At 44.8% G+C, this 10907-nt stretch overlaps 1 pseudogene across 1 annotated transcript; it reads left to right on the plus strand.

The window, feature by feature from the left end:
• Nucleotides 1-1869: 1869 nt before the first annotated feature.
• On the plus strand, nt 1870-2961 carry LOC310776692 (ethanolamine kinase 1 pseudogene; annotated as a pseudogene). The gene has a single exon. The product of its transcript is annotated as an ethanolamine kinase 1 pseudogene (transcript).
• The last annotated feature ends 7946 nt before the right edge of the window (nt 2962-10907 follow it).

A 10907-nucleotide genomic window follows, 5' to 3' on the forward strand; every position in this document is an offset into this window, starting at 1 on the left:
AAAAACAAACCTTATATGAGAGGTGATACTCTCAAATCTCTTCCGAGACATCGTTGCCCAGAAGATGTTTCGGCCGGTCCCCTCAAACCAGAGGCTTCGGGTGCACTCGTGGGCACTCCGGTAGACCCCAGCCAGAAGCAACAGGCCGATGAATGCGTCCATTTCTGCCGCATCCACCGGCCTCCAGCTGGGGCCTACCGTCCTGAGGGCTTGCACATTTGTGTGCACCACAATCGCCTCCACCATCTCGGCCGTCACAAACAGGCGGAAACTGTGTTCGGGTGAGCTCGCCCTTGCGGCCGCATAACGAGTTATGTTAGTTAGTTACGTGGCTGGATTATTTGGAAGTGAGCCAAATTAGGTGAGTAAACAACTAAAAGTTGAATCCTCCATCTGCCAGTTTAAAAATGCAACAAGGGAGATGATAAGCCTACTAGAGTTGCGCAATCTTGACCTCAGTCAGATCGTCAATCGCCACCCTTTGACATCGCCACTACATGTCATCATGCAAGCACATGGCTATATATTAATATGGATGTTAACGTCCATATTAATTAGCTTCAGCTGCGCTCTTGCTGTAGGCTACTTTGCTAACTTAGCATCGATGCTAGCGGGACTTACCCAGCTATCGTCATTGCCTGCTTTTACTGCTGCTTGCTGGTAATAATCTCATCATTCCCATGCCAGAAAAAGTCTCCAGATTTGTCGCTAACGTTAGTCTCTTCTGAGAAGTTTTCTCGAGTTGGATGCAGCCAAGTCTATTGTGTGAGGCAGCCATTTGAGGCAGGCAGTGTTGTGTGACTGTGAGCGTCCACAGCTGCGGAGAGGAGAGGAGCTGACTGACTGACAGCCTATATGGAGACATAGGCCTAGCCTAACTTTTGTGGGGAGAAATACATTTAAAACTAGTCAGATATGACTTGAATGCCACTTGTAAAATAAATCACCCACAGTGATTGACGGTTTGACCACTATTTTGACTGGGCGGCTTTATGTAACAAGGCAAGCGCTCATTTTTGGCACAATGCCACCCCTCGTTATTGCCTGAATGGTTGGAATGGACCCTCTGTTAAAACGGCATGTTTTTGAATGGAGTTTGGTTACAGATTCGCTAAAGCTGTTTCCTATCACATTTCTTGTTATCGATAAATGCTACCGCACCCCCTCCCCCCGCCCACTGGCAGAGAGAATATTGACCATTTCCAGCTGTTTCTAGACACAGACTCCTCATGTCTAGAAAGGTAAAACCGGAAAATATCCTGCTCTGGCTAGCCAGGCATGATCCAGACCTCCCACAGGTCCACTAGTAGACTATACAAAAATATGTCATAGACTATGCATCACAGTCACTCGAGCAATTGTGATGTCACCCGTGATTTATTACACTGATGATAGATGTGACATCATCATTGCTTTCACAGACATTGTGATGTCATCAGTGATGTCATATTTCCTTCCCTGCTGAGGTTATAAATTGGACGACTCTTCCTCACATCCCAGCCAATCAAGCCTGAACCTGCGATAACAACGTGGACCAGCTGGAGCTACTTCCACACCACAAGAATTTTTGTGCGCGTCTTGTCTTATTGGTAGAATCTGATGCATAAACATTACTATCTGAACATGGGCATTGAACATCCTTAAAAAACCGGCACTCTGCAACCACACCGGCAGCTTGAGCCTTGCATCTTCACTTCATCGTTATTGCCACAGGTAACAAGCTAGAGAAGTCTCTCCAAAACCAGTGTAGACGAGGCATTCACCAAAACAGTTAATAACGTTAGCAGCCAGCACTTGTATGCTCCAGTTTCTAAACATATCTGTCAAGAACTCGAAGATTAAAGAAACTACCAGATGGATGGAGATGGGATGGAGACCGAAATACATGTGCCCGTCGGGTCGCCGGTAATTAGAAAATCCCCCATTTTCCTGGAAGAACACAACTTTACAGATGGGGCAATGACGCTCATTAGAGAACTGCGACCTGCGTGGGACATGAACCATGTCAAAACCAAGCTCTTCACCGATGGGACCACCAACAAGCTGGTGGGCTGCTCTCTGGAAGACAACCCAGAAGATGTGGTCCTGGTCAAAGTGTATGGGAACAAGACAGAGCTTATTGTGGACCGAGATAATGAGCTCAAGAGCTTCCAGGTGCTGCACGCTAATGGCTGCGCACCCCGCCTCTACTGCAGCTTTCAAAATGGCATCTGCTATGAGTTCATGCAGGGGGACACCCTTGGTACGCAGGACATCAGGGACCCCACCCTGCTCAGGCTGATAGCCAGGGAGATGGCTCATATCCATACCATCCATGCACACAACGGCTGCATCCCCGAACCAGACCTTTGGATCAAGATTAGTAAATACTTCTCTCTAGTGGCCACAGAGTTCACCGAGCAGGCCTCTAACATCAGGATCCAGCAGGAGGTTCCCAGCAAGGCAGTGTTGGAGCAGGAGATGGTGTGGATGAAGGAGCATCTCTCTACACTGGGCTCCCCCGTGGTGTTCTGCCACAATGATCTACTCTGCAAGAACATAATCCACAATAGCAAGGAGGGCCACGTTCGCTTCATAGACTATGAATACTCCAGCTACAACTACCAGGCCTTTGACATCGGCAATCACTTCAATGAGTTTGCAGGTATGAGTGAGCTGGACTATGGTCTGTACCCTAACCGTGAGATGCAGATGGAGTGGCTCAAAGTTTATCTACAGGCCTACAAACCCTTCACCAAGAAAACCGAGGAAGTCAGCCCTCGAGAGCTGGAGATACTCTATGTACAAGTCAACAAGTTCGCTTTGGCCTCTCACTTCTTCTGGGGTTTCTGGGCACTCATCCAGGCCAAGTACTCTTCCATCGACTTTGACTTCCTAGGGTATGCTGTGCTGCGTTTCAACCAGTACTTCAACACCAAGCCTGTGGTGATGGCCTTGCAGATCCCAGAGAAAGGAGGATAACATGAGAAGAGAAGGGGTGGGGTGCCCTGTTACTGGCAACTGAGCACAGGAGTAGATGCACTTTTGTGCTGAGGAGCTGTGGGGGGTTGGGTACTGGGAAAGGTCAAACAGGACTGGCCTCCATGCCGGGGCTCCCTGTGGGCTGGGGATTCTTCATAGGGAGCGGGTATGGACGGACCATTGCTCAGTCGGTTCGGCATCTCTTTTACAACAAGGGCAATTATCCCCCCCCCCCCCAACTTAGTCCACAACCATCTCACAACTCAAGATTTCCAAAACCATCACAGGTTCTGTGTGCTTGTGCATGTGTGTGTGTATGCTGATCTGAATTTATCCCGTGAAGAAAAGATTGATCCAATGTCATGCATTCCCTCTGGACAGCTGAACTAGTATTACAATATGTAGTAGTGAGCGCAGCAGTCTGACTTTCGAGTAGACCTCGCTGAGCTGATCATAACTGGACATTCGACCTGCTTCAATGTCAACAAAATGTTCCAAAGGTCAAAATATGGACCAGACAGAGTGCTGACATTGAAGGATAGTTGGTCTGGAACTGTGTGTACTGTATCGTACCTCTCCAGTGTGGCAAGAAACAACCTGAAAAGAGGCATCAGGCATCAGAGAGGCTGGCAAGTCACTTCACTGACAACAAAGACTCCCGGCGCTTGTGGCAGGGACTCCAGGCAGTAACAGCCTATAAGCCCACTGTGCAGGCAGGCTACAACAACCACCACGTCCTACCAGCTCACTGTGCAGGCAGGCTACAACAACCACCACGTCCTACCAGCTCACTGTGCAGGCAGGCTACAACAACCACCACGTCCTACCAGCTCACTGTGCAGGCAGGCTACAACAACCACCACGTCCTACCAGCTCACTGTGCAGGCAGGCTACAACAACCACCACGTCCTACCAGCTCACTGTGCAGGCAGGCTACAACAACCACCACGTCCTACCAGCTCACTGTGCAGGCAGGCTACAACAACCACCGCGTCCTACCAGCGCACTGTGCAGGCAGGCTACAACAACCACCGCATCCTACCAGCTCACTGTGCAGGCAGGCTACAACAACCACCGCATCCTACCAGCTCACTGTGCAGGCAGGCTACAACAACCACCGCGTCCTACCAGCTCACTGTGCAGGCAGGCTACAACAACCACCGCGTCCTACCAGCTCACCTTAAAGTCCAACTGAACCCATGTTGTCAGACGAGCCCCTTACTCATCACTACTGGCCACCAATTCTAGAAGAGGCTGCTTCTTCTATAGATGACAGATGGACATCCCGTGTCATAATGAAACCCCGTGTCATAACAGTGGGTATGGCATCGTCAGTCAGGGGTGTTTGCATGCTCAGTTGATGGATTGTGTTTGTTTACTAATATGACATCATCAGAACGGTGAAGTCGCTTCTTTAAAGTCGAACTGAACCCATATACTCAGACGAGCCCCTTACTCACCGTGACGTACTTCTTGGTTGGACAACAGGGTAGAGAGAAAAATGGATTCTGACGGCCAGTCGCATGCGGAAGCTAACGTTAGCAGTGACGAGACCCTCCATTCAGTGGTGGAGGACTATTCGCCTCATTCATCTCCTCTGTTACCGGACCATGAAGGCGAGCTGCCGGAGGCGGAGGAAGACGAGGGAGAAGACGAGTACTTCGCTCTGGGAGTGAGGCCGTACATGTTTGAGCCTCTGCCCCCCAAAATACCCACAGAAAACCTAGACGACGGTGATGGTGCTGAAGCCCAACCCCACCCACGAGAGCATCTCGACGTGTCTCAATGGTAACGTTACTCTTGAAGCGATTATCTAGCTATTATTTCATTGACTAGCTAACGTTACAGTCAATCTAAATGATTGGTTGCATGTATTCCAATACTAGTAAAACAGTGATTAGCTTGGCTAATGTTACAAAGTTGAGTAGTTAGCGTTATATGGTCAATGCAGGTGTGCCACTCTAACCATGCACATATCGGTGACGTTATGCAATGCATGTGTGCATACGATATATTGTGTCTTTGAAAAGTATTAGTTTGAAATTGATACTTTTCTGAATACTGAATTGTCCAGGTGGTCAAGATGACAGAAACAAATAGTTTCTGCCCTGGTTGTTTTGGCCACCTTGTTCTGTAGTTACTTTCAGTACTGTATTCATTCGCAGTAATAAAGCCTCACATTATTACATTATGCTTGTCACCAGGTGTTCCTGTGGCTGCTGTCAGAACATGGCTGCAGCCATTGAAAAGGTGTTAGAAAGGTTTGTGATAATAGAGCAGGATGACTGTCAGTCTGTCAACAGCCTATTATACATGATGTTGTTACCCTTCACTGTTTAGGCCTAGGCCTGTGTGCACAAACACATGGTGGAACCGCCTCATTACACCACCATTGCTCTCCTAGATCCTTACATTTTGCAACTCTGAATGTATACAGGACAGTAAGCCTATAAGGTATGTAATACTATGCATGCTCAGGCAAAACAACGTATCTGAACAATGCGACATACAGTAGGTTATGTGCAGACTATTGATTTTGCTCTCTTACTTACACTTACTTATGGGGCCCAAGAGCTCAAAATGTTCCACAATTGTGTCGATAATTCGAGGGTCCCTGGGGACAACGGAGCCTGTCTCCCCTGTCAGCCTGCCTGCCTCTTTGTGAAGCCGCTGTTATAAAATATACTATTGTTATAAACTAAGCTATTTCAAACTTCTCATAGGGGCCCACCTCTTGTTATATTTTCAGATGTAATGTTATATGTAATTGTGTTTTTGTTAAGGAAACAATAAAAAGTATGATTTAAAAAAGAAACAAGCTTGTGTGTGTGTGTGTGTGTGTGTGTGTGTGTGTGTGTGTGTGTGTGTGTGTGTGTGTGTGTGTGTGTGTGTGTGTGTGTGTGTGTGTCCCATGGGCCTTTTTCACATGCAGGCCCATTAGATAAATGAGTGTAAACTGGTCGATAGAGGGCGCTAAGTGAGCTGGACACAGGTCAGTGAGGTCAAACAGGTGGACTCACGAGGAAGAAGATTTTGGTCAACTGTGTGCATTGCATAGCATAGCCATACAACATGGAGCGCGGGACAGCCTCAGCAGGGCCTCTAAGTGGAGCAGCTAAGCTGAGAGGCCATTTACACCTGGCGTTAACATGTGGTTTCTGCCATCAGATTGCAATCAGATTGTATTTTCACTTCAGCCTGATTCTATTTACACCTGGCGTTAACATGTGGTTTCTGCCATCAGATTGCAATCAGATTGTATTTTCACTTCAGCCTGATTCCATTTACACCTGGCGTTAACATGCATTTTCTGCAATCAGATTGCAGAAATGGTTGTCCTCTCAATCCGCATAAAGTTGGTGTATCCAGATTGAGAGGACACATTGCATTTACACTTGTGTTCAATGTGTACACAATGCATCCCTGACCACCTCCGGAGGTGGTTTGGCCGATCAGATTGCAATCCTTCTTCAATGCGTTTTGGGGGTGTTTACACCTGGCATTTCAAGTGATAAAACACAATCTGATTGCAATCTGATCACTGAAAACGCATGTTAGCGCCAGGTGTAAATAGCCTCTGAAGCTACGAAAAGAAAAGGAAGCAAGGCAAGCAGAGATTTTACAGCACCCAGGATAACCCTGGATTCACGTGATCCAGAGAATCCAGAGAACAAAAAACCTCACATTCAACCGCAAGCACAGAGTCATATGGAGTTGCTTAGCTCAACATACGGCTATGAACCAATCAGATGGCACCCGTTTTATGAAGTAATAGATTTGAGAAAGTATTCAGACATGTCCCAGGTAAGTCTAAGCATCATCTCCAAATTGAAGACCTCTGACAAGGAATTTAAGACTTTTTAAAGAATTTTGGCGTTATATTTTCAAAATCAAATTTAAAGGAACACTCCGCCCATTTTCAACCAGCTTTGTATCATTAGAACATCAGTAGTATATCAGAAAACTGTGAACGGTTTTGAAGTCTGTCATTTAATTTGACAGTTATTGAGTGTTAAAGTGTGGACCAGTGACATCACTGGTCCACACTAACTCAAATTAATAACTCATTAACTCAAATCAACTCTCAATAACTGTCAAACTATTCATCATTCATCTAGTTTGACAGTTATTGAGAGTTGATTTGAGTTAATGAGTTATTAATTTGAGTTAGTGTGGACCAGTGATGTCACTGGTCCACATTTTAACACTCCATAACTGTCAAATTAAATGACAGACTTCAAAACAGTTTACAGTTTTCTGATATACTACTGATGTTCTAATGATACAAAGCTGGTTGAAAATGGGCAGTGTTCCTTTAAGACTTTTCAAGGTTCCACGGGAACCCTGAGGCAGAGAGAAGGAGAGACAGCATTGGGGAGCTCAAGAGGGGATCCAGGAGGAGTGACCGTTAACCTGACCGTTAACTCCTCTGTGTGGCCCTCGTTGGTGATGGCTTTCTTCAATGTAGGCTTATCCACACCTTTCCACCCCTCCATAGCTCCGCATCGCATTACATGGGCTGCAGACAGACAAAATCGGCTATATGAACTACGGTAGGATAAAGAAACATTCCGACTGTGAAAGTGGTTAGTTTAGCACAGTGCTTCCCAAACCTAAATTATCAATCATCATTAAATCAATATTATTATAAAACCTTAACGAATGTATGGAGAAAAAAAACGTACTTAGAATGGCATTCACCCTGTCCCGGTCCATAATATTCTTTCCTTCTGGCGCTTTTCCATGTTTGCCAAACGGCACTGAGTTGACACATTCTTCAGTTGTGAAGAACTCGTCGAACAAAGCATGAAAAAGACAAAGGCAGTCTTTCTTGATGATGAGATAAACTTTATTGTCACTTCATGGTACAAGTATCACGAGCGAAATTCTGCTTGGTTCGCTCTCAGAGTCGGAGAGCAAAACCGTGTCGCCATTGAACAGCGCCAGCATTGGACAATGCATTTAAATGAAATACACTCAGGATTCACATTATTACTAGTTTGAAAAGTAATAAAGGCACGCTTCAAAATGATGCAATACTATTACACATTTGCACTCCTGGTTGATGGAGGAAATAAACAGGCCAGAGCCAGGATACAGCTCTGTAGCGGCTTCTTGGTTCAAGTAAGTAAGACGCAGTAGATGCAGAGAGTTTCAAACGGGTGTTTATGTTTTTCCGTTGAGCACCGTGAAAACTACAGAGGATAAACAGAAGAGAAGCAATTGTCTGTAGTTTCACCATTTACAAAACATGTAAGCCCAATTGACAATAAAATGCATTATAATCACCTTTGACATGCTTCTATAAAGTGCTATGACAAATATAAAACATAACAATATAATGCATCACATAATGAAATGAAATCAAATAAACATTCAGGCTCACAGTTTAAAGAAATCCACTGCTTTTAAGCTAGCCAATTCAACATGCACTGCAGTGTTAATTATATATGACCAAAATTACACTTCTATTAGCAATAATGCATAAATTCAATTTCCATACCTCGTTCCACAAATACCAAGGGCGCTCGTTTTAAGAGTGTCTGACATCAATCAGCCCTCCTGGCTAGCATGCTCGTTAGCTTGTGCTGTGCTTCTTGGCTTGGAGCTCTTTGAGATAACAAACACGGACAATGCAGAAGCAACAAGGTAAGTGACCAAATAAAATGCTTTACAGGTTACAAACATATGAACAAAATGCACAACCAGTTTAGTTTCAACCCTTTTACCGTACCTTCTATGATGCAAAATAGCTCTGGCTGCAACCATGCCTGTGTTGTGGTGTGATGATTCAGAGAGAGAATGAGGAAATATCCCACAATGCACCAGGAGAAGTCTCTCAAACTAATTGCAGGAGAAGCCACAAGGCAGCGCTGTAGTGCAACATCATCTGCCATTATAAGCCATGTAACAGTAAACAAATTATAACTACTGCATATTAAGACAATATGAAAATAACTTTGCAGTCATTTACAAGCTTCTGCTCTCCCATTCTGCTGCTCTTCTCAGTCTTCAGCTGACCATTGGTGTCAATAAACACCTGCAGTGCATCCAGGTGCTCAGCGTCTGGAATCGTGTATATGATTCACATAGTGTTAATATTTGCAACAGAATGGGAACAACATTGAATATACAGAATTTCGACAACATTTCGAGTTGTTGTTGTCGTTGTTGTCCAGGAAACAAACAGGAGTTTGTCCGGCAGCCAAAAAATGAAATAACACATTTTTGGCTTTTAAATATTTAGAATCCGAGAGCATTTCACTCTGGTCAAAAATAAAAATTATCCATTTGATTTATTTTTTAGTTTTGGTCCAAATGAAACGTTATCATAATTCTGTTCTCTTCTCCCTATCATGTATTCCATGTATGGCTTTACACAAAATATGGAGAAACATGCCTCATTTGCCACATTCATTTAATAGGTGCCTATTCTGTATAAAACAACCAAATCTAAAGGGAACATCACTGTTGTACATATTATGATATTATAATTAATAATCAGACTTCAGCTGACAAACTAATACAATTACAGCAGGAAGAAGCCCAGAAATCACCACAACCATAACGTTACAGTCTATGGACCGCAATGTTTCCCTTCCCCAGCCAATTCCCAGCCGCTCTTCCCAGCCTCCGGTGCCTCCTGCCTGCATTGTATTTGCTATTAAGAGCGGCTAATTAAATATATTGATGTTAGAAAGCTGCAGCAGCAGCGGTGATGGGCACAGCCATGATGTGTGCTGTGCAGCCAAACTGAACCCCTGTACGTGGCGTGACGTTACCGTAATACCTCTTATGCTCTCTTCAGGTAACAGATTCTCTCATCGTCTAATACAACAAATGAACGCTATTTAGACGTTTTACGATACACCACTGAGTCACTTTTCCATCAGTCTTAACAACACCATCTGCTAATTTAATTGACAATTTAAGACCTTAATTTGCATGATTTTGATTGAAGACATTTTCAGACTTTTTAAGGAACCGCGGGAACCTTGAAATGGCTGGTTGATTTGCTTCAGATGAAAACCATTGTATTTGCTTTTTTAAGTCTATTTGGATGTGAATACAGTTATTGGTTCAGTAGTAGTTGGAAAGGGCTATCAGACCAAGACATTACCGGAAGCATTCACCTTGGTTTTATGAGCTGGACAGCTACCCTTACTTACCGATGCTAGACAGGACATCTGTCAAGTTCTTGTTCTCCGCCAAAAGTGTGTTGATTTTGGGCCGGCAATCGGCACATGGATGCCACTCTATCTCCTCTTCACTAGAAGGGTCTTGTCCATGAGTATCTGAGGACGACATACATTCAGATTCAGATTCATGCTTTATTGTAGCTGAGAGATGGATTGGCTATTTAGCAGCCTGGTAGCTTGTGGTTCTTGCTCTGATACTCCGGCACCTCCTGCCAGATGGCAGAGGTTCAATGTCCAGTGCCTTATGAAGGCATTGGCTCCAAAAACAACAATGGCTGTAAATCACCACAATACTCTTTTCAGAGACAACACATGCCTTGAAGTACAGTACCTGTTTGTTTGTGAGCTCCAGTCTTTATGCCTTGGAGTACAGTACCTGTTTGTTTGTTTGTGAGCTCCAGTCTTTATGTCTTGGAGTACAGTACCTGTTTGTTTGTGAGCTCCAGTCTTGATCTTTCCTTGCACTTGCAGCTCCACACACAGTGACTCTGCAAAATTGTACCCAGCTTTAGGCAGTGATTGCTGAGGGCGAAAACATTTCCCAAAGCATATTTTTGGCAAAGTATGTGTATCTGCGACCAGAGGGGAGGGGTGTGAAGCCTGGGTTGTGGGGATGGCAGGGGTTGTGTTCTACTTTGCAAGTGGTGGCAGCAGTATCAATGAGGGCTGGCAGGTTGGGAGTATGAAGGCCAGTTAAAGTTATTACCAAGTACATTATGTCAAATGCCAGACAATCAGTGTTGTTGA

The sequence above is a fragment of the Poromitra crassiceps genome (genome assembly GCF_964638095.1).
Source record: "Poromitra crassiceps genome assembly, chromosome: 5".
Taxonomy (NCBI): Eukaryota; Metazoa; Chordata; class Actinopteri; order Beryciformes; family Melamphaidae; genus Poromitra; species Poromitra crassiceps.